Source organism: Saccopteryx leptura, chromosome 10 (genome assembly GCF_036850995.1).
Source record: "Saccopteryx leptura isolate mSacLep1 chromosome 10, mSacLep1_pri_phased_curated, whole genome shotgun sequence".
Lineage (NCBI taxonomy): Eukaryota > Metazoa > Chordata > Mammalia > Chiroptera > Emballonuridae > Saccopteryx > Saccopteryx leptura.
The window spans coordinates 52,085,455-52,109,765 of record NC_089512.1 but is presented as its reverse complement, the minus strand read 5'-3'; the positions used below and the strand labels follow the sequence as shown (position 1 = coordinate 52,109,765).

The 24,311-nt window shown below is 46.7% G+C and overlaps 1 pseudogene; it reads left to right on the top strand.

Annotated features, from left to right (window-relative positions):
• Window positions 1-24,311, top strand: part of LOC136381850 (ATP-dependent RNA helicase DDX19A-like) — a 94,556-nt pseudogene that overhangs the window by 5,901 nt on the left and 64,344 nt on the right.

Sequence of the window (24,311 nt, the reverse complement as noted above, 5' to 3'; positions counted from 1 at the left end):
TCCGAGTGTCCAGAAGCTTTGAGGGTTTCACTGAAAGAGAGCTGTGATCCGTGATAAGCATATGCATTGTGGGGAGGGGAGCATGGATTGGAAGCAGGCAGATCAGTTAAGAGGTTGTTGAGAATGCAACTAACCTGAGTAGGGTGGCCCCCGGGTCCACCAGGACCTGCCCAGGACCCTGCTGCCGTCAGAAGTGAAACTGGACCACTACTCTAGTTCGCCCAGACCCAGCCACCTGTGTCATGAAAGGCCCACACAGCACTGACTGCTTTGGAGAGAAGACTTTTTGGTGAAGTAGAGGGGTGGGCTGAGGACAGGGATCAGAAGGACAACCTGAGACAGTTCCCTGGAATTATGCGAGGTCAGTCTAGATTCACACAGGACACGCAAAGAAAACAAAGCTCTTTTTCCCCGTCCGCCACCCCTGCCCGTCTCTATCAGACCATCTCTGGTAGGGTGGGGAGGGAGCCGGAGGGAAATTCCACTGACCTGACAGCTCTAAATACAAACTGTCTCAAGCCTCAGGCAGCCCATCTCTCCTCCTCCACCAATTCCAACAGGCCCACGCATTGTTCTTTCCTATTTAAGAAAAAAAAAGAAAGAAAAAAGACATTTCTTCCCAGAGGGGTAACCTTTCTTCCTGGACTGTTGACCACATTTTGACAAGATGTACTATTTCCTGTGCTCTGTTATGCACAAACATTCATTTAATACATATTTTCTAAGCACCTACTGGGTGCCCAGTGGAGTGATTCTGAATCACAGACCAAAAGACAGTGAATCTGGAGCTGAACTCCACCAACCAGTGCTCTGAGCACAGCGATGTTTTGAGAAAAGACAAGCAGAGGGTCCAGAGTCTCTGCCTGAGTTGAGTTACAGTTCCCCCAGGAACGCATGGCCCTGTGTGGCCATGGGTAAGACCCCATGCCTGCCTGACCTCTCTTCCTGTCCTTAGACAATCTCTACGGTCCCTCACAGCTCCCACTTCCTATCATTCTCTAAGTCTGGGCAGCAAAACATGCGCAGTGAAGCAGCGAGCACAAAACAGACCACCTGATGAAGCACGCATGGTACTAACAGGGCTCAGGCACATAGTAGGTACTCAATACACACCAGCAGAAAGAATGAGTGTGTGCTATATGGGAAAGGCTAATGCACTCTATGGGTCTACAGGAAGAGTGAGTCCAGCAAGTGAAATATCAGTTTTCACCTACCAGACTGGTGAGAATGAAGAAGGAAAGGACCTTGGGGGCTGAGGAGGATCTGATACTCTCAACTTGCTGACTGAGGGGAATGTATTTTGGAAGAGCCTCCTGCAGAGGAAACTGGACAATATGTATCAAAAGCCTTAAAACATGGATACCTTATGACACAGCGATTAGCCCTTCCATGTGATGTAACTTAAGGAAACAATTGGGCAAACAAGCAAAGGGAGGTATATAGGTGTTAGTCAAGCACTGCTGGAAACAGTGAAAAGGGATGAGTGAAACAGGGCTGTTGCTGTGCACATCCAGTGGAAAGCTATATAGGGGTTTAAAACAATAGGGTGGATCTATGTTAACTGACATGGAAAAGTGGCGTGTGTGTGTGTGTGTGTGTGTGTGTGAGAGAGAGAGAGAGAGAGAGAGAGAGAGAGAGAGAGAGAGGAAGAAGAAGAAGAAGAAGAAGAAGAAGAAGGAGGAGGAGGAGGAGGAGGAGGAGGAGGAGAAGGAGGAGGAGGAGGAAGAAGAAGAAAAATAAGAAGGGAAGAGGAGGAGGAAGAAGAAGAAGGGAGGAGGAAGAGGAGGAAGAAGAGGAAGAAGAAGAGGAAGAAGGAGAAGAAGAAGGAGAAGAGGAAAAAGAGGAAGAAGAGGAGGAGGAGGAGAAGGTGGTTGTAGTGAGGGGAGGATGGGGAAGCAGAGGAGATGGGTCTATAAAAGATATTACAAATTAGCAGTTATCTCTGGATGGTAGTGTTAGATAGGACAAGAGTCTCAAGGTCTGGGCAGTTTTAAATGTTATTTCTTGATAAATGTTAAAATGTAGCACAGTATTTTGCAGATACAGCAGTACACAGCATAGGCTGACAGAACTAAACTGGTCGAAAGGAGCCAACTGCGAAGAAGAAATCAACATGTACTTGACCAAATGGTGTATATAAGCCTCCCTTTAGGGGAGGCAGAGCTTTCGATATAAATCCCATTTCCCTTACTAGCTGTAAATAAATAAAACTACCGGCCCTGGCCGGTTGGCTCAGTGGTAGAGCATCGGCCTGGCGTGCAGGAGTCCCAGGTTTGATTCCCGGCCAGGGCACACAGGAGAGGCGCCCATCTGCTTCTCCACCCCTCCCCCTCTCCTTCCTCTCTGTCTCTCTCTTCCCCTCCCACAGCCAAGGCTCCATTGGAGCAAAGTTGGCCCGGGCGCTGAGGATGGCTCTGTGGCCTCTGCCTCAGGTGCTAGAATGGCTCTGATTGCAGCAGAGCGACGCCCCAAGATGGGCAGAGCATCGCCCCCTGGTGGGCATGCCAGGTGAATCCCGGTCGGGCGCATGCGGGAGTCTGTCTGACTGCCTCCCTGTTTCCAGCTTCGGAAAAATACAAAAAATAATAATAATAAAATATAAAATAAAATAAAAATAAAACTACCTTGCAACAACTGCATCTCATTTTCTAATAGACCACCCCAAGTGGTGAACCCCTGGGATTCTGTAGCAGTAGGGTTATGGGCGGTTTAAATATTTTTGTTATCTGCATAGCCTGATGTTCATAGTGTATATGGATTATTTTTGCAATTTGTAGAGAGGAAATCTATTTCCAAAAAGCCTCGTGACAGATCAACCTATCTCCATCCTCCACTAGCTGCTCTGCCTTCGCCATGGAAAGTGTTTTCCCCAACATGCCGGAGAAGTCAGGGCATTTCCTGCAGGTGTCCCCAAGTATCTTCTGCCAGCTCTGGATTAAGTGGGGCTGGGCAGCCCAGTGGGAAGCACAGCTTTACAGGGACCCTGGTCCTGAAGCTGGATACCCTTCCAGAGGCCACGGAGAGAACGGAGCGGCTACTTTCTCACGCCTCGCTCTTCCTCGGTTGTCCAGCATTGTCAAACACCCAGCGCATTCTCTCCACTGGTATTGTGACACTTCATGAACAGTATCCTAAAGGCCACCTCCAGCAACAGGTCCTCACAAGAAAGATGTACCAAACGCAGGCAAGACAGCCAAGGTGCCCGTGTCCCCGGGCAGACCTCCTAACAGAGCTCTTCCCTGAATGAGCAACAGCTCAGAGCTGACCCAGGATACCTGCCCTGAGGCCTGGACCCAGGCTTCCAGATCAGGACTATGAGGAACAGAGACACACATCTACATTCACTTCACAGCGGGTGAACTGAGGTGTGGGAAGGAAGGAAGTCTTATTCAATGAAATAGGGGCTGAGCTGGGATCAGGACACCAGACTTGGTATGATTAAACTCCCCACCACCCAAACTGCCTTCCCAATACCAACTCCTAGCCCTTAGCAGACTCTTCTTAATTCTGCCCCGCAGTCCCCTCTGAGCCCTGGCCATCCTGTCTGCCTCCTTTCCACCCACACTGCTCAGCTCCCCGCACTGGCTGTGGCTGCCCAGCCCCGTCCCTGGACCAGCCTGTGCGTCCCACCCCCGTGCCCTTGCTCAACCCCTTTCCCCACGGGAAGTGCCCCTCGTTCATTTCTCTATTAAATCTCACACCTTGCCCACTTTACAGGTAGAGAAACTGAGGATCACGCCATGAAATTATTTGCCTAACATTGCCCCATTAATTGGTATCAGATCACATCTCTGAGTCCCTCCGAGTCTGTTACCTTTTTTCCTGAGAACTGTGCATTCTGGACCATTAGACGAGGGTCCTAGAGAGTGGGCATTGCCTTTCTCCCTCCAAAATGGGTGGTCCTGAAACCCCAGCTCCCCTGAGGTTCCTTCTCCCTGCTTTTGGGGACCCCTGAAGGCTCAAGGACGGCAGAGGATTCAACAAATTGGTTCACGCAGGGTCTCCTTGATAGACGCACAGCCCCTGGAACCAGCGTTGCACGGAGGAGTCAGGATGGCCTGGATTTAAATCTTGATGCTGTCACATACTAATGGTGTTACCTTGAGAGACATCGCCTATCTCTCTGTGCCTAGTTAGCTAACAAGCGAGGGCAGTGACAATATCTACATGCTCCAGTTACTAGGGCTACAAAACAAATTGCCCCTAATGTAGTGGGGGAGTTTATTGATTGATTGATTTGAGAGAGAGAGGAAGGGGGAGAGGGCGGAAGGGGAGTAGGAAAGGGGGAGTTTATTGATTGATTGATTTGAGAGAGAGAGGAAGGGGGAGAGGGCGGAAGGGGAGTAGGAAAGGGGGGAAAGGGGGGAGAGAGGCATTCATCTGTTGTTCCAATTGGCTATACACTCATTGGTCACTTCCTGTGTGCGCCCTCACTGGGGATCAAACCTGCAACCTTGGTGTTTCAGGACGACGCCCTGACTGAGCTAACCAGTCAGAGCCTAATGTAGTGTTTCAAAACAACATTTTGCTCAGGAAATGATGGTTTGGCGGGGTTTGGCAGGGCTTGGCAGGGACAGCTCGCCTCTGCTCCATTCCCCATCAACCAAAGAAACAGGAAGGCCAGGAGGTGGAGTCGCCCTCAGGACTGTGAAGGACAGATTGCCCTCTCACAGCTGGCAGGTGACTCTGGTCAGGACCCCAGTTGTGGCTGGGGGTCAGAAGCATACGTGTGGGTCCCTATGCTGTGTCACAGCACGGTGGCTGGATTCCAAAGGCAAGCATCCTGACAGACAGTCAGACAGAGAGACAGGTGGAGGTAGACACGGAGATGGAGAAAGAGAAAAACAGACAGGGGCAGAGATCAAGGAAGAAGCCCTTATCTCCTTCTATGGCTAAGCCTCGGAGTCACACCGCATCCCCCACCACAGGCCTTCTCAAAGGACCTCCAGTGTTGGGAGGAGTTGAAACAGACCCTGCCTCTTGCAGGGAGTGGCGAGGGGCTGGAGGTGTGAGACCAAAGGTAGTGCTGTGCCGTTTTTTTGAAAATACACAATTACACCATGTCATCAAATTGTTCAAAAAGCTTTGACAAAATAAGAGCTAGATAGATATATATCCCCATGTTTATTGCAGCATTGTTTACAATAGTCAAGATCTGGAAACTGTCCAAGTGTCCGTCAGTGGCTGAGTAGATTAAGAAGCTGTGGTACATATACTCAGTAGAATATAATGGGGACATGAGAAAGAAGGAAATCTTACCTTTTACAATGGCATGGATGGACCTGGAGATTATTATGCTAAGTGAAATAAGCCAGGCAGAGAAAGAAAAATATATGATCTCACTTACATGTGGAATCTAATGAACAAGGTGAACTGAGGAACAGAATAGAGGCAGAGGTCACAGGGAGCAGAGGGACAGCTGTCAGAGGGAAGGGGGATGAAGGGACGGGATCAGAGAAGGTGAAGGGGTTAGTGAAACTATACATACATAACACATAGATACAGATAACAGGAGAGCAAATCCCAGAGGGGAAGGCAGAGATGAGTTAGGGGGAGGGAGGCAAAGGGGGTGTAATGGGGGGCACATGGGTGGGGAGTGAGGGTGTTATATTGAGTGGGACACTTGAATCCATGTAAACACAATAAATTAAAATTAATTTTTTTATTTATTTTTTATTTATTCATTTTAGAGAGGAGAGGGAGACACACAGAGAGAGAGAGAGAGAGAGAGAGAGAGAGAGAGAAGGGGAGAAGAGCTGGAAGCATCAACTCCCATATGTGCCTTGACCAGGCAAGCCCAGGGTTTTGAACTGGCAACCTCAGCATTTCCAGGTCTATGCTTTATCCACTGTGCCACCACAGGTCAGGCAAATTAAAATTAATTTTAAAAAAACATAGTAAGAGCTAGGCTGGTGCCTGGCACGTGGTCACCACCCAGTAAGCAGTTGCTGTTATGTGGCTGCTGCTGCCTACAAGAATGCCCAAGAGTCTGGGAACCACAGGCTGGGAAGCGATGGCTGTGCCCAGGAGATCAAGCTGGAATCTGTCCTTTATACTCAAAGCCAGAAAGCTTGAGGTCCACGTCACAGTCACCCCCATTTGAGTGAACGAGGGGCCCATGACAAGAGCACTGGGAGACCATGCTTGCAAGTATGCCATGTGCCCCCACCTCACACAACCCACCACACCCCAAATTATTGTCCAGTATCCCATATTAGGAGCCAAGAGTGTTAGTCCCACAAAGACCGCCCAGTCCTAAACGAGACACAAAGCACCAGAGCAAGTGAGAGCGTGGCAATGAGAAGGGAAACCCCTGCAGGCCAGTGAAGCACAGCACAGCGTCCAGGTGGTCTGGGACGCTTCTGCCCCACCAGCAGGCCTGCACTGCCCAGCTCTGGGCCAAACTGTGACAGGGAAGTCTGTCCTTTCTTAACAAGTCTCCCCAACCCCTGCCAGTGAAGGTCATGCCACTAAAATTCTATCTGAAAAGAGCCACAAATATCACTGCTCCCAGAAGCATCTATATTTTGACCTCGAGGTGCATGTATCTCTAATGGAGGAAAATCAGGCAAGTGATGAAAAAGACATAAGGGCCCCTAGGAGCCCCCGACCCCCCAAGCCAGTGCCTACACATCCCGGTGGTCCTGAGTGTCCAACACGGCACAGCCAGGCTGCCAGGAGCTGAAGTAAAGACAAGAGAATCATAAACACGTTCAATATTGGAGCCAAAAAGGATTCCAAATGTCCTGTCTTACATTCCATTTCTCAGAGAATAAAGTTGAGGTCCAGAATGGATCAGGACTGGGTCTGGTTTTTTTCTCAGTCCTTACAGGGCCTGGATCTCTATGGCAGAAGCTCTGCCTTGACGAGTCCGGGCAGTGAGCTCTCTGGGTCCTGGGCCTGTGCCACCTGCTCCAGAGAAGTTGGTTCAGACTGCCTGGAACTGGGTGGGATGGGGGGGAGGGTTGAGATCCTGGGTTCCAGCCCCTAGGGCATATCCAACTACTTAATTTTCAGGGCCCAGTGCAAAGTGAAAATGCAGAACCCCTGCTCAAACATTATTAAGAATTTCAAGACAGTGACAAAGAGGGTTAAGCCAGTGCGGGGCCTCAGAGCGTGGGCCCTGTGCTAATGCACAGTTTGCACACCCTTGAACCAGCCTGCCCAGCAGCTTCCTTCACACCACCCACTTTGCCTCCTAACTAGCTCTTGAAGCTGTCTCCGCAGTCCTGTCTCCGTGCCACTGCGCCACTCCAAGCCGCCACTCACACACTCCCTGCACGGCTGCCACCCGCTGCCCCCTCCCACCTGCTCTCCATACAGCAGCCAGAGTTACCTCTTAAAACAATCCCTGTGATGATGTCATCCTCTGTTGGAAACAGTTCAGCGTCTTCCCCCTGCCCTCAGGGTAGACCGACTGCTCTAACATGGCCCACAGCCCCTCTGGTCTGGCTGGGTTCAGGGCCACCTTGTCTTGCACCACCATCTTTCCAGGACTCTGCACTTCAGTCACTGCCCCATAGCCAGGACCAAGTTCATATCCCAGCAAACCCACCACGCTCTCATCACCCCATCAGGACCTCTTGTATCACGGACCTCTCCTTCTCAGCCCTTTCCACAAGGGTGATCACACCTATGTTCCTGGTTTTAACTAAGGCCTGTCCCCCAGGGAAGAATCCAGATCTGGCTGCATTCACCGCTGTACTGTGTGCGCTTAGCGTACTGTGTGTACACAAGTCACACGTTGAAAGGGTTGACTGATGAACCGATGCCTGCCCCATACATGGAAATCGGGACTGACAGTGTGTGAGGCTGGTCAGAGGGGACAGGGGAAGTCTCCTCCAGTATAGCAAGATGACAAGAATCCTGTCCTTGAACAGATGTGAGGCTTGAATGAGACTGCAGAAAATGCACCTGGCACAAGAGAGGTGTTCAATAAGTGTCTATCAAAGGTTTGTGGAGGCCACCGTAGGGCCTGGGGCAGGGGACATCATGGGAGCCCTCCTCTCTTTCACATCCCTTCTCGCAAGTATCTGGGATTCAAGGAAGAAGCTCTCAGATTCACTACTTCTACTGATGGATTAGAGATGTCATGCGTTTTCCCTTCCTGAGGAACATGCATCTACAGAAGGACGTCTGGTACTAACTTGGGTTGCACAACACCCCTCTGCCAGGCTGTGCAGGAGGCGCGGGGCAGAGATGCAATCACTCACAGATGGATTTTAGGGGGGAATTATGATGATTAATAACAAAAAATAATAAAGGCAAAATCAACAAGGGTTTGAACTCACCGTAACTCCCCATGTGTGTCTTATACAGTGGTTATAGATTTTTTAACTTGCATTTCCTGCTTTTTTGTGCTTATTTTGTAGTCATTGAAGACAGTGATTCGTCATCAGACACAGATGAGGACAGGCTAATGGACGGGAGTTTTGACAGTGATGAGGAGTTGTATGAATTTTATGATGAATAAAACTTGAGTTCAATAACTTTATGTAATACATTTTTTTTTTCAAATTTCAAGTCCCAAAATTAAGATGCATCTAAGACATGGGAGCATCTCATACATGGGGAAATACAGTATGTAACCTAAAGTAAAATAAAGGAAAGGCTTAGTACAACCAACACAACAATAAGCTACACATCATCACTAGACAGAGAAACATCAGCGTGGGCTCTAAGAGTAATAGCTCATTAAAGCAATAGACTAAGAAAAAGAGAATTACGAGTATGTACAAATCTCACCAAACTGTGGAGGAACACATTACCAGACCGGGAAGCCTCAGCCTGGGCTCTAAAGCCAGCCACCCGCTGTGCGCATCCCAAAGAAGAGTTCTCTGGAGCTTCAGGGGCGGTCTGAGACTGTACATATTTTATGGGGAAATTTTGGCTGAAGGCTATTACATAAGGGCCCTTCGTGCATAATAATAACCTCTAGGAACAAAGAGAGGTCACCACATTCTGAAATAATTAATGAGGCGGGCAATCAAGTGGTAAGAACATCCTCTCTGGCTTCGGGGGAAACTGAAACAGGACGTCTTATCCCACCCTGAGTAAATGACTCAGTCATTCCTGTAACCAGTTTTCGTGACCCTTTTTGTTCATGTTCAATTGAGTTCAAATTCATATTTTTATATATTCTGTTCCTCCACACAGGCGTAGCACAGTGGGTGGCAGAGAGGTGACTCAAATCCAGCTGGGGCTAGTTCCAAACCCAGGTCACATTTTTCTATATCAGGTTGCCTTTGGGGAGACTGTTTGACCTAAATTAACTAATTTTAGCCTAAATCTGGATTACCCTAAACTAATTTTAATCTAACTAACTTTCAGTATTGAGAGAAGCAAGACAGACCCCTACCTGACCCACGGAGCTGCCCCCAGGCTGGGTCCAGCTTTCTTTCTTTCTTTCTTTTTTAAATTTTATTTACTGATTTGGGGAGAAAGAGGGAGGGAGAGAGACAGAGAGAGAGAAATATCAACTTGTTATTCCACTAATTCATGCCGTCACTGGTTGATTCTTGTATGTGCCCTGACGGGGATCAAACCTGCAACCTTGCCATATTTCACAATGCTCTAACCAACTGAGCTACTGATGGGCCAGGGCCCATCAACTTTCTTGCTCCTGAAAGCTTCTTGAAGCTCAGATTCAATGAAAAGATTACTACATGGCCTGTGGCCTGGGGTATGTGCCACCTGTGGCTCCTGGGCAGGTGGCCCAGGCCCAGGAGCTGCCATCGTGGCCATTCGCAGGCAGGTTCCCATTGGATTCGGGCAGACGGTAAAGAAATGGTGGAGTTGGAAGATGATGGGCCATTCTGTTTATTGGTGTCTCACCATGATAGGCAAGCCACAAGAGAAGACAAGGGAAAAGCAGAAAACCTGCTTTTCCCATGAAGGGCAAGGGATCAGGGAGGCCCCCACAATGGTGATAGCAGGAACCAAGGGAGAGCAAGTTCCTGGTCTGCCCCACTTTATAGTATAGAAATCAAAACCTTTTAATCTTATATACAAACAAGGAAGTCTCTGATACAAAGTCACTTATCTGAGGGAAAATGGGATTCCTCATGAGAGTGTTTAGCACCCCACATCATGCAATCAGTCAAGGGTGTGGGGAAAAGCTTAGTCTTTTTTTTTTTTTTAATTTTACTAGGGTGACATCAATAAATCAGGGTACATATGTTCAAAGAAAACATGTCCAGGTTATCTTGTCAATCAATTATGTTGCATACCCAAAGTTAGATTGCCCTCCTTCTATCTAGTTTTCTTTGTGCCCCTCCCCCTTTTCCTCTTCCTCCCCCCCCAACCACCACACTCTTATCAAAATCTCTTAGTCTCATTTTTATGTCCCACCTACGTATGGAATAATGCAGTTCTTGGTTTTTTCTGATTTGCTTATTTCACTTTGTATAATGTTATCAAGATCCCACCATTTTGTTGTAAATGATCCGATGTCATCATTTCTTATGGCTGAGTAGTATTCCATAGTGTATATGTGCCACATCTTCTTTATCCAGTCTTCTATTGAAGGGCTTTTTGGTTGTTTCCATGTCTTGGCCACTGTGAACAATGCTGCAATGAACATGGGGCTGCATGTGTCTTTACGTATCAATGTTTCTGAGTTTTGGGGGTATTGGCAGAAAAATAGATATTCAGACCAATGGAACAGAATAGAAAGTCCAGAAATAAAACCACATATATATGGTCAAATAATTTTTGATAAAGGGGCCAACAACACACAATGGAGAAAAGAAAGCCTCTTCAACAAATGGTGCTGGGAAAACTGGAAAGCCACATGCAAAAGAATGAAACTCGACTACAGTTTTGTCCCCTTATACTAAAATTAATTCAAAATGGATCAAAGACCTAAATATAAGACCTGAAACAATAAAGTACATAGAAGAAGACATAGGTTCTAAAAGCTTAGTCTTAAAACTAAGCCTCAGGCTATAACGACTCAGCCTGCTTACAGCCTGTCCCCACACCAAATACAAACTATAAGCAAGCGAACATATATACAGCTAGTGCTCGACTTACGACCACGATTGGTTCTGACAGACCGGTCGTAATACGATTTGGTCATAAGTTGAGTAGGCTATATGTGCAGTACTGTGAAATGATGTTATAAAAATCTTTAAGTCATATTTTATCATAATTTTCTTTCATTATTGTTATATATCATAATTTTCTTTGTTCATTTATGCTATTTGTATCATCTCTACACCATTTTGTTTCTTATTTTTACATTCGTCAGTGTTTTTTTTGTTTGTTTGTTTGTTTGTTTGTTTTCTGAAGCTAGAAATGGGGAGAGACAGTCAGACTCTCACATGCGCCCGACCGGGATCCACCCGGCACGCCCACCAGGGGGCAACGCTCTGCCCACCAGGAGGCGATGCTCTGCCCCTCCGGGGCGTCGCTCTGCCTCGACCAGAGCCACTCTAGCGCCTGGGGCAGAGGCCAAGGAGCCATCCCCAGCGCCCGGGCCATCTTTGCTCCAATGGAGCCTCGGCTGCGGGAGGGGAAGAGAGAGACAGAGAGGAAGGAGAGGGGGAGGGGTGGAGAAGCAGATGGGTGCTTCTCCTGTGTGCCCTGGCCAGGAATCGAACCCAGGACTTCTACAGGCCAGGCCAACGCTCTACCACTGAGCCAACCGGCCAGGGCCCACATTCGTCAGGTTTAAGTAAAACACTGTATTACCAGTACAACTGGTTTAATATTTGCAGACAATTTCTTCTTGGTAGACATCTTGGGAAGGGTTTGATGAAAAATATTCAAGACACAAAACACAAATTGCTGTACCGAGTCTGGGATAACAGTTGAAATGGTGCACACGGAGATGGTGGTGCTGCCAGAAGCTGATCCACACTGTCGTATGCCCAGCTGGGCAACACTTGCGCTGCCAGACGCAGAGCAGTCGTGGCTAGCGTTTGTGATTGTAAAGTCGAATGGTCATAACTAGTTGCATAGGTCATAAGTCGATCAATATTTGTATCAACTTACAAACTTATTTGACCAACACCTGGTCAACTCAAACGGAAGGGGAGCCATCACTTCTTGACAGACTACCCATAAGGGACAGAAGCAGCACAAGGGATGCTGATCTCTTCCAGCCTCACCTTTGGTTTGCCCCCCTGTTGGGCAGATAAAATATATTATGCTCATTTTGTTAAAGATGGCACTGCCCATGTGGAAGCCGTCGCCCAGGTGATATTAATGTGTGTTGGGGGCGGGCTGTGGGCAGGCAGGATCCTTGTAGCCTGGGGCTTGGTTTTAAGACTAAGCCTTTACACCCTTTTTGATGTGTAAAGAGACTTCCCTATTTTGTATATTGGATTAAAGGTTTTGATTTCTGCACTATAAAGTGGGGCAGACCGGGAGCTTGCTCTCTCGGTTCCTGAGATTAGCATTAGAGAGGAGAGCAGAGAAAGGCCACGAGAAGCAGCCAAGATGTCAGAATGCTGGGGGGAAAGCAAGTTTGTGCAGTTTGTGCAGGGAGAAGGAAGGAGATGGGGAACAGAGGTGAATAAGTCTGGTGAGCTAGAAACCTTTGATTCTAGGAAACTCAGATAAGTCAGTAGCTTTGTGAGCACTGAATGAGTGGGTTTTGGAGCCCAGTGTGTATTTTTACTTGCCTGCCGGGTGCAAGCTAGGATTAAAGGTAATGGCCCACCAGTTCTTGGCTCCATTGTTTCATTACCAACTGTCCGAATCCAATGCAAACCTGCATGGGCCAGGTGGCTGTGAAGATGGCCGTGGATACTGGATTTACCCCCCCCCCCCCGCCCTCCATAGGGTTTGTAGCGCTCAGGGTCCTGTCTGGCCTGGCAAGCAGCTGGGCAGTATGAGGTCCCCATGGCATCCAGAAAGGGAATGACCATCACTGGCATCCGAATGAGGCTCTAGGCAGGGAGGATTGAACCTGGAAGCAAAGCCTGCACAATTCAGAGTCTGCAGGGAGCCAAGTGTCCTCTCTTCCAAAGGTCAAATCAGAACAACCTCCAGCATTTGTCCTGCTTTTGTTCCTCCTCAGAGCACATTCTGCGGTCTATCAGATTGTTAAAGCTTTATTAAAAAAAAAAAAAAAAAACCCTGTGAGGGCCAGAGGCAAGAATCATTATCCTCATTCTTTCATAAACACGGAAGTGTTTAAGAAAATACAACCCTGGCTAAAAGGAATTTATTGCTCAGTGAGAATTCCCAGGGATGTGAACTCCAAGAACACAGCTCTGCAACGGGTGTTAACCACACAACACGGCTCCCTCTAGGCTGCAGGCACTGTGTCAGGCCTTTGAGAGTCAGGCCCGTGAGGAGACAAAGTCCCGCCCTCATGGAGGTTACACTCTGGGGGGTGGAGGGGATCAGACACAAATACACACTTAGAACATTCATATAAATAGCAGGAGATGATAAGTAACCAAAGGAAAAAAGTCAAGGTAAGGAGGCTGCTATTTAAGATGAGGTGGTCAGGGAAGGCCAATCTCAGGAGGTAACATTGAGCAAGGACTTCACTAAACAAGGACCAAGCTATGGAAAGATATAGGAAGAGAGAATTTTACTCAGAGATAACTACAAATGCAAAGGCCCAGAGGCAGCAGCAAAGAAAGGAAGAAAGGAAGGGAGGGAAAGAAGGAAGGAGGGAGGGAGGGAGGGAGGGAGGGTGTTGGGCTGATAAAATATATTATGCTCACTTTGTTAAAGATGGCGCTGCCCATGTGGAAGCCATCGCCCAGGTGATATTAATGTGTGTTGTGGGTGGGCTATGGGCAGGCAGGATCTTTGTAGCCTGGGCATTGGTTTTAGGACTAAGCCTTTACACCCTTTTTTTTTTTTTTTTTTTTTTTTTGTATTTTTCTGAAGCTGGAAACGGGGAGAGACAGTCAGACAGACTCCCGCATGCGCCCGACCGGGATCCACCCGACACGCCCACCAGGGGCGCTCTGCCCACCAGGGGGCGATGCTCTGCCCCTCCGGGGCATCGCTCTGCCCCGACCAGAGCCACTCTAGCGCCTGAGGCAGAGGCCAAGGAGCCATCCCCAGCGCCCGGCCATCTTTGCTCCAATGGAGCCTTGGCTGCGGGAGGGGAAGAGAGAGACAGAGAGGAAGGAGGGGGGGGGGGTGGAGAAGCAAATGAGCGCTTCTCCTATGTGCCCTGGCCGGGAATCAAACCCGGGTACCCCGCACGCCAGGCCGACGCTCTACCGCTGAGCCAACCGGCCAGGGCCTACACCCTTTTTGATGTGGGGTGGTGCAATCCCATCATGCCTCAGATAAGTGACTTTGTATTAGAGACTTTCCTGTTTTGTATATTGAATTAAAGGTGTTGATTTCTGCACTATAAAGTGGAGCAGACCGGGAGCTTGCTCTCTCGGTTTCTGAGATTAGCATTAGAGCAGAGAGCAGGATGGAGAGCAGAGTAAGGCCACGTGGAGGAGAGGAGAGGCAGCCAAGGTGGTGGAGTGCTGAAAGAGAAGCCAGTTAGTGCAGAGTCTGTGCAGGGAGAAGGAAGGAGATGGGGAACAGAGGTGAATAAGACTGATGAGCTAGAAACCTTTGATCCTAGGGAACTCGGGTAAGTCAGTAGCTTTGTGAGCGCTGAATGAGCGGGTTTTGGAGCCCAGTGTGTGTATTTCTTGCCCGCCGGGTGCAAGCTAGGATTAAAGATGATGGCCCACCAGTTCTTGGCTCCGTTGTTTCTTTACTGACTGTCCGAATCCAATGCAAACCTGCATGGGCCGGGCGGCTGTGATGGTGGCCGTGTATACTGGCTTCACAGAGGGAAACAAATGTTTTTTTTCCCTTGTGGTTAGACCTTTTAATACTTACTCTTAGCAACTCCCAAATAGAGCACACTGAAGTGTTAATTATAATCATGCTGTACATTACATCTCAGTACTTATTTTATAATCCCCCACATCGCCTCTGATAACTACAGATCTGATCTCTTTTTCTGTGAGTTTAGTTTGTTTGTTTTAGATTCCATACGTAAGTGAGATCATACAGTATTTGCCTTCCTCTGATTTACTTCACTTAACATAATGCACTCAGGGTCCATACATGTTGTCACAAATGGTAAGCTTTCCTTCCTTTATATGGCTGAACAGCATCCCACGTATACATATACACCAATTTTTTTTTAGTCATTCATCTGTTGATGAATTTTAAAAGATCATTATTGAATTACTAGCAATTTTAAAAGATCACTATGCTAAGTGGACAAATGACCACAGGATAGTATACTGGCTAGCTACTGCTGCAGTAACAAAAATAAAAAACTTCAATGGCTTATAAAATACAGCTATTCTCAAACGTTTGCCTCGGACACTTTTCTACCCTTAAAAATTACTGAGGATCTCAAAGAGCTTTTGTTTACATCGGTTATTTTTTCTTTCTTTCTTTCTTTTTTTTTTTTTTTTTTTTTTTTGTATTTTTCCGAAGCCAGAAACGGGGAGGCAGTCAGACAGACTCCCGCGTGCGCCCGTCCGGGATCCACCTGGCACACCCACCAGGGGGCGATGCTCTGACCATCTTGGTGCATCGCTCTGTTGCAACCAGAGCCACTCTAGCGCCTGAGGCAGAGGCCACAGAGCCATCCTCAGCGCCCGGGCCAACCTTGCTCCAATGGAGCCTCGGCTGCAGGAGGGGAAGAGAGAGACAGAGAGGAAGGAGAGGGGGAGGGGTGGAGAAGCAGATGGGCGCTTCTCCTGTGTTCCCTGGCCGGGAATCGAACCTGGGACTCCTGCACACCAGGCCAACGCTCTACCACTGAGCCAACCGGCCAGGGCCTACATCAGTTATTTTTTCAGTTATTTTTTTATTTTTTTTCTTTCAGGGACAGAGAGAGAGTCAAAGAGAGGGATAGATAGGGACAGACAGGAATGGAGAGAGATGAGAAGCATCAATTATCAGTTTTTTGTTGCAACACCTTAGTTGTTCATTGATTGCTTTCTCATATGTGCCTTGACTGCAGGCCTTCAGCGGACCGAGTAACCCCTTGCTCGAGCCAGCGACCTTGGGTCTAAGCTGGTGAGCTTTTTCCTTGAGCCAGATGAGCCCGCGCTCAAGCTGGCGACCTTGGGGTCTCGAACCTGGGTCCTCCGCATCCCAGACCAATGCTCTATCCACTGCGCCACCACCTGGTCAGGCTACATCAGTTATTTTTATTGATACTTACTTTATTAATATCTTTTTAACTGAGAGCAATTTTAAAAAGTTATTCTTTTTAAAATGACAACAAACCAATTCCATGTTAATGCACAACTTTTTATCTTTTTCCTCTTTTTCAAACTTTTAAATTACAGTTGATGTACAATATTATATTAGTTTCAGGTGTACAACCTGTGATTAGACATTTATATAACTTAGGAAATGATCACCTCAATAAATCTAGTACCATCTGACAACACATACAGTTATTACAATATTGTTGACTATATTTCCTATTTTTCACTTTATATCCCCATGACTATTCTGTAATTACCAATTGTATTTCTAAATTCCTTCACTTTTTCACCCATCCCCCAACCCCTTTCCCACCTGGCAACCATAAAAATGCTCTCTGTATCTATGGGTCTATTTCTGTTCTGCATGTTTGTCTTTTAGATTCTACATACAAGTGAAATTAGCAGGCATTTGTCTTTCTCTGCCTGACTTATTTCTGCATAATACCCTCTGGGTCCATCCATGTAGTTGCATATGGCAAGATTGCATTCTTTTTGATGGCTGAATCATATTCCATTGTATATATGTACATACCACTTCTTCTTTACCCATTCATCTATTGATGGACCCTTAGGTTGCTTCTATATCTTGGCTATTGTACATAATGATGCCATAAACATATAGATGGATATGTCTTTTTGATTTAGTGTTTGGATTTCTTTTTTTGTGTGACAGAGACAGAAAGAGAGACTGAGAGAGGGACAGATAGGACAGACAGACAGGAAAGGAGAGAGATGAGAAGCATCAATTCTTCATTGCAACTCCTTAGTCTCCAGAGTTTTTCACTGATTGCTTTCTCATATGTGCCTTGACCAGGGGGCTACAGCAGAGCAAGTGACCCCTTACTCAAACCAGCAACCTTGGGCTTTACATCAGTGATCATATCTATGATTCCATCCTCAAGCCAGCAACCCCGCGCTCAAGCCGGGTGAGCCCACGCTCAAGCCGGAAACCTTGGGATTTCGAACCTGGGTCCTCTGCATCCCAGTCTAACGCTCTATCCACTGGGCCACTGCCTGGTCAGGCTAGTTGTTTGGGTTTCTTTGGATACATACCCAGAAGTGGAGTTGCTGGGTGCTTCTTTGTCTCTTGTTGTAGCCTTTGTTTTAAAGTCTATTTTGTCTGGTATAAGTATTGATACCCAAGATTTTTGTTTTGTTTTTTTCCATTTTCATGAAGTATCTTTTTCTACCCCTTTACTTTCAGTCTTTATGTCTTTCAATCTGAAGTGAGTCTCTGTAGACCAGTGTGGGTAGATAACCCTTCTGCAGACTGGCACAAAATTTCTGGTGGACCAACAGTTAAGAAAAACTGCTGCATACAGCATGTGTAATGGTCTTGTTTTGTTACCCATTCACTCATTTTACGTCTTTTGACTGAAGTATTTAATTAATTTGCATTTAAAGTAATTGTTGATAGATATGTATTTATTGCCATTTTATTATCTATATCTTGCCCTTTTCTTCTTCTTTTTCCTCTTCCTCTTCCTCCTCCTCCTCCTCCTCTCCTTCTCCTTCTCCTTCTCCTCCTCCTTCTTCATCTTCTTCTTGAAACTTTAACATTTCTTCTTAAGAAGAAGAACCTTTAACATTTCTTATAATACTGGTTTGGTGGTGATCAACTTCTTTAGATTTTTGTCTGGTAGTTCTTTATCCTTATATTCTAAATTTTAGCTTTGCTGGGTACAGCACAGCAATCTTGGTTATAGGTTCTTGCTTTTCATCACTTTGAATATTTGTTGCCAATCCCTCCTGGCCTACAAAGTTTCTGTTGAGAAATCAGCTGCCTGTCTTAGGGGAGCTCCCTCATAGGTAACTAACTGCTTTTCTCTTGCTGCTTTTTTAAGATTCCCTCTTTGCACTTAATAGTTGGCACTTTAATTATGATGTGCCTTGGTGTGGGCCTCTTTGGATTCACCTTGTTTGGGACTCTCTGTGCTTCCTGGACTTGTATGTCTATTTCCTCCACCAGGTTAAGGAAGTTTTCTGTCATTATTTTTTCAAAAAGGTTTTCAATTTCTTGTTCCCTCTCTTCTCCTTCTGGCACCTCATGATGTGAATGTTGGTACATTTAACATTGTCCCAGAGGCTTTTTATTCTATCCTGATTGGGGGGGGGGGGGGGCTTATTTTTTCTTTTTGCTGTTCTGATTGTTTTCTGCTTCCATAAATTCCAAATCACTGATTTGATTCTCTGCTTCATCCACCTTACTGTTGATTCTCTGTAATTAATTCATTTCAGTTAGTGTATTCTTCATTTATGATTGGTTCTTTTTTATGGTTTCCATGTTATTTTTAATTCTTCTGAAGTTCTCACTAAGTTCCTTGAGCATCTTAATAACCATTGTTTTTTAACTCTGTATCTGGTATTTTGCTTGCCTCCATTTCATTTTTTCTTTTTCTAGAGATTTTTCCTGTCCTTTCATTTGGGAACTGTTTCTTTGTCTCCTCTTTTTGGCTGCTTTGTTTCTATGTATTAGGTAAAGCTGCTATGTCTCCTGGATTTGGTAGAATGGCCTTATGTAGTAGGTGTCTTGTAGGGTCCAGTGGTGCAGCCTCCCTGGTTACTGAAGCTGGGTGCTCCAGGTGTACCCCCTATGTGGGCTGTGTGCACTGCCCTGTTGTAGTTGAGCCTTGATAGCTGTTGGCACAGCACTGGGAGGATTGACCCCTAAGTCACCCAGCTATGAGGACAGGCTTTGACTACAGAAGAGCAGATGATGTGCAGGGGTGACCCCTGTCAAGCCTGCCCCTTGAGTGTGTCACTTGTGGAAGTGGTTGGGTTGTATCTGACATGGTCTGAAGCTGACCCCAGGTACACTGGCTCTGGGGCCTCCTGAAGTCAGCTACTGCCTGTGTCCTGCCTGGGGCCACCAGGCACCAGCTACATAGAGATCTGCAGATGGCTGCTACTTATACTGGACTTGGAGGTACCTGGGAGAAGCCATGTTGCAAACTGAAACTGGCTGCTGCTAGTGCCAGGTCTAGGGCCATTTAGCAAGAGCAACAGAGTACACAGAGGACAGATGTGGCTTGTTTGAGATATGAGTATAGCCACGCCAGCTTTCTTATGGCTGCTTTTGGCATGATATATTTATCATATCATTTTACTTTCAACTTATATCTTTGAATCTAAGGTATGTCTCGTATAATCAGTATGTAGTTGATCTTGTTTTTCTTATATAGTCTGCCATTGCTCTTTAAAACTCAGTGCTTGTGTCAGCATTGTGAAAAAGACATACAATGTCTTCTGTTATTAAAAAAGTCAATTTAACTCACAGACCTCCTAAAAGGGATCTCTTTGAGAACCACTGCAATACTAATCATTTATTTAGCTTATGCATCTGTGAATTATCTGGGAGCAGACTGATCTAGGCTGAGACTAGCTGATTTCTTCTCCTGGGACCAGCAGACTAGTGTAGACATTTCCTTCTGTTGGTGACAGCAGAAGCTCAAGAGGTCAAGTGGAGGCAGATTGTTTAAGGATCTGCCTATTGCCTTGGTCAAAGTAAGTCACATGACCAAACCTAAGGTTTAGGGGCATAAATATATATATTCCACTCCTTTAGTATGAACTACAAAGCCCAAGCAAAGGACAAGAATACAAGAAATGGTAAAGAACTGACACAATCTACACACAGGTCACTCTACCTGTGTGTAGATTGACTAGCTAAGAGCTACTGCAGCAGCTAGGGAGAGGATGATACCCTGGACGAGGGTGACATTGGAGAGAGAGGTCCAAAGCAACTGGATCGAGGTATGAACTTGGGCAAGTCAGTTCTTCCCTCCATACCTTCATCTCAACTGTAAAAATGGTGTTACTAAGACAAAAATGAGATAATGTACATAAGTTTAACTCTAGGAAGCATTTGATCTATGAAGGCCATTATTATTATAGCTAAAGTGGGAATTATTTAAAAAACAAAAAACAAATAAAAACATCTCATAGAATTCCAGCCAGGATCAAAGCACCAGGAGCAGAGGCTGGCACATAAAATACACTCCAATTGTTCATCACTTACATGCTGTCATCTTCATAAAAGGATTCCAGGAGATTTACAGTAAAAGATACATTTCTATTAACACCATTAAAAGTAGGGTGAAAGATTAAGAGAAGGGACTTGTGTCTTTGACTGAGTCCTTGAACTGATAAAGCCACTTACAGAAAATAATTTTAATCACTGTTCAATTACAGAAAGTGTTTTGCTATTTCTACTGGAGCTAACCACACTTCCCAGAGATCATTCTTGTTCTGCTACTATTTGGCTGGGTTAGAGGGAAGAGGTTGAACGGAGTTGGATGGGGTGCTTCTAGAGTAATTCAATTTAGATACTATTTCATGAGGATTTCCGTTGTTTGATTTTTTCCATCAGCATTCAATTGGCAGGAAGAGATATTAATCTAGCTAGATGACCTAAGGCAAGTCCTTAACCTCTCTCTACCTCAGTTTCTCCATCTGTAAAATGGGGATAATAATAATAATTAGTCCTTTGAGGACTGAGTTCATAATACGCACTTAGAGGAGCGACTGGCACAATTAGTACTAGTTAAGTCTTTCATATTGTTACTATTATTATTTAATAAAACTCAGATATTATTGCCCAGAAAGTTGGGCACAACTTCACAAAGTCAGTTTTAGACTTAATCATATTGCTACAGAAAATCAAGGTCTAAATATTCTCAAGAAACCAATGCTCTGCTCCAACCGCTAGAACAAGACACAGAATCTATATTTTTTCTCTCTCTCTAATTGCTCCTTTCTGACTTAAAGACAACAGGTAATCAAGAAGAAAGCTAAGTCCTGCAACTTGGTAAAACCCAGCCTGGGCATTTCCATGCCCCCCACCCCCACCACCAGATCATTCGGCTTGGCCGTGTTCTCAGTAATTCAAGAGCTGTCACTAGGGGATAACTAAAAAGAGATTTAAAGTTACATCTGCAATCTCAAACAAGGGTTAGCCTTAGAAATCACAGTTCAAGTTGTTGGGGGGTTTTTTGAAGCTAAGAAAATTGGGGCTCTGAGAAGATGAGTCACTTAGCCAGGGACACCCTGTTAATGGTAGTACATTTTACCTGATCCCAACACCCATGGCCTTAACCACAATGCTGCTATATTCTCTGCAACAAAGTCCTTCATTCAGGTGACACATCTTCATTGTCCTCGACCCACCCTCAGGACAAATGTCAGACCCTTCTCTTACCAAGTCATTCTGCCTTGCCTCTCAGAAAGCACAGACTAGAGATGAGTCCATTATTCCACCTGATGTCTGCCAAGCATGGAGGCTGGTGAGACAGTCCTGTCTCATCCTAAATACCATCCTTCCATTAACGTAGCTAAAGAACAAACTGGCTTCCTTAGAAGTTCCCATCATGGTGACTCACCTGCCACTCACTAAACACTGAAACCCTCTGGCCCAGTGCAAATGCATTTGCTAAACAATGCCTCTCACAACTCCATCTCACATTTAGAATATTGGCATCTAGCTCACTGGCTCCCCCTAGGGGCTCAGAACACCCTGGCTCCTGGCTGCACTGACTTCTGAGAGGAAGGTATTAGGGTGTGGAAACCTAAGACGAGGACTCCAAGGTAACCCCCTCCACCAGCACCCACCAGGCAGGACCACCACTGCCAAATTCAGGATCATCAGGCACTTTCTGAGTGGAGAGAAACCATTCTAGGTGCCCCGATTCTGTGTCCTTGCCACTTTCTCTACCTTTTCTAAGGACCTTCAATCTGCCCCTCCAAAACATCTGTCCAGTCCAAACATCCCCACCTGAGTCTGCTCTTCAGTAAGGCAGAAAAGCAGGTTGAAGAATGACATGGAGAGTATGGTATGAATATTTTGCAAAAACAAAAATATATTTTGTGAATTATATTCATCCATGACCATAGAAAAAATATCAAACTGGTAACAGTGCTTGGTTACCCCTGAGAGCTAGACTGGTGGGAGGTGGGCAGCTGCAGCTTTTTGCTTTATACATTTCAGCACTGTCTGAATAGGAGAACATGTAGGTTAAATGAAAAGATGTGTGACTGGATGGATGGATGGATTGATGGAAGGCAGGAAGGGAGGAGGGGGGGAAAGGAAGAAAGGAGGGAGGGAGGGAAAATAGGAAGGAGGGAGGGAGGGAGGGAGGGAGGGAGGGAGGGAGGGAAGAGGGAAAGAAATAATTTAAGTACTCAGCATAATGCCAGGCACAAACTCAAAAAGTGTTATCTGTAATAAACGCCTCATTCCATTTGAAGCCTGGGGTGTTTCCTTGCCCAGCTGCCAACCTAGCACCCTCCTCTAAACACTGCCTCTTCTCAGCTTCCCTCACCATACCTCACCCCCAGAACAGACAATTCAGGAACAACCTCACTCCTTCTCCACCTCTGCCTTCCACAGTGACCAAGATTTCCTGTCTCAGAAATGGCCCAATCAACTTGTTCACAGGGAGGTGCTACCAACTAAGTATCTCTGTGGGGAGACACTTAGTTGGGGTGATACTAAATGGAGAGGACCCACAGTCCCAGAAACAGCTGACCTTGTAGGAAGGAGCACCGAGGGCAGATATGAGGGCACTAGCTGTGGACTTGTTGGGCATTGGAGCCTCTACAAAAGCCTGCCCCATGGGAGAGTCTCCAGCAAGGCAGGCCACCAAGCCCTCCCGGAAAAGTCGCTCTGGGTCAGAGCCCTAAGGGGTGGGGTCCCACAGCACAGGCCCGGGCAGGAAAGTGCTCCCCCAGCAGAGCAGCCTCTTCCCTGGCCCCGCTGGCCTGTCTCTCTGCATCTGCACTGAGCCCTGAGATGAGGCCCAGGCTGGACAGAAGAACTTCTTCCTGGGCCCCCCTGTGTGATGTCACCAACCAAGAAGCAGCTGCAGCAGCAGCCTCACAGTGTGGGCTGAGACAACCTCCCGCAGTCTTGGCTCGGCCACCTATCAGCTGTGGGACCCTGGGCTGATAGGGGACCAGCCACCGGTCTCTCTTGGCAGCTTCCTCCCAAGTCACAGTTACCTTTCTCCCAAAAGGGAGAGGAGATTACTGATGGACAACTGCCCAGCATGGGCCTGTCTGTTAGTGAACGCTCAGAGAGGGGCCTGGGGACAGCGAGCCCTGGAGCAGGCCCTGACAAAGACATCTTCTCAGTGCCTCCTTGCCCTGAGCCCGTGCTTCTGAGGCCAGCCATCCCTCCGGTTCTAATGAGCATGTGGGAACCCCAAGGCCAATGGCTGGGAAACAGGGATGGGTGACCACAGCCAAGGCCACAGTGACCGGCCCTGGAGGCAGAGGAAGTCACGATGCACTGGCTCTGCTGGGCAGCACTCCTTACCCTCAAGGAGACAGACAGGTGAATGCTGGCACAAGGGTCAGAGGCCAGACAGCAAAGCTGCTTAAAGACACTCGGGGGACACAGACGGACTCTGAATCACCAGGCACTGGTGACTCAAAGTCTCAGAGACATTAGCTAATTGCTAAAGCGATTACAGGCAATCAGGGGCCGGGATCTCCCGTGTGAGGCTGGCATGATGTTCAGGACACCTTCACACGCCCAGGAGGACACCGCCCCTCCCTGTGCCACAGCTCAGGGGACAGCCACTGCAGTCCTTAAGGCGTGGAAGACAGGAGGTGACCGAATTCTGAGAGGGAACTTCAGCTTTAAAACACAATTCACTTGAGACCCTGGCTGGGTAGTTCAGTTGGTTATGTTGTATCGGAACAGCGAGGAACAGACGACTTGCCGCACAATCAATTAGCCAAATTAGTGAGTCTTTAATTAACCGACCTCATGGAGAGGTCGGTTAATTAAGTCGTTCAAATCAATGCATCGGGAACACAGTTTGGTGCTGGCTTTTAAAGAGAAAATTACATGCTGACTGAGGAATGGAGGTTTTACAGCAGTAAAACAAAGCAGTGAAACAAGCTTTCTTACAATGTTTATCTATAGGGTTAATTCAGGGAGAAACATTCTGAAAGCACCTGCAACTTTGCAAAGCTAGCCCAAGGCCACAGCCTGGGGGACCAGCCTCAAGGCCAGGAATAGGGAGTCTTTTTAGAAAAAGTAAGTTTTGCTAAAAGTCTCTTTGTCTTAGAGATAGTAAGTTTTGCCAAAAA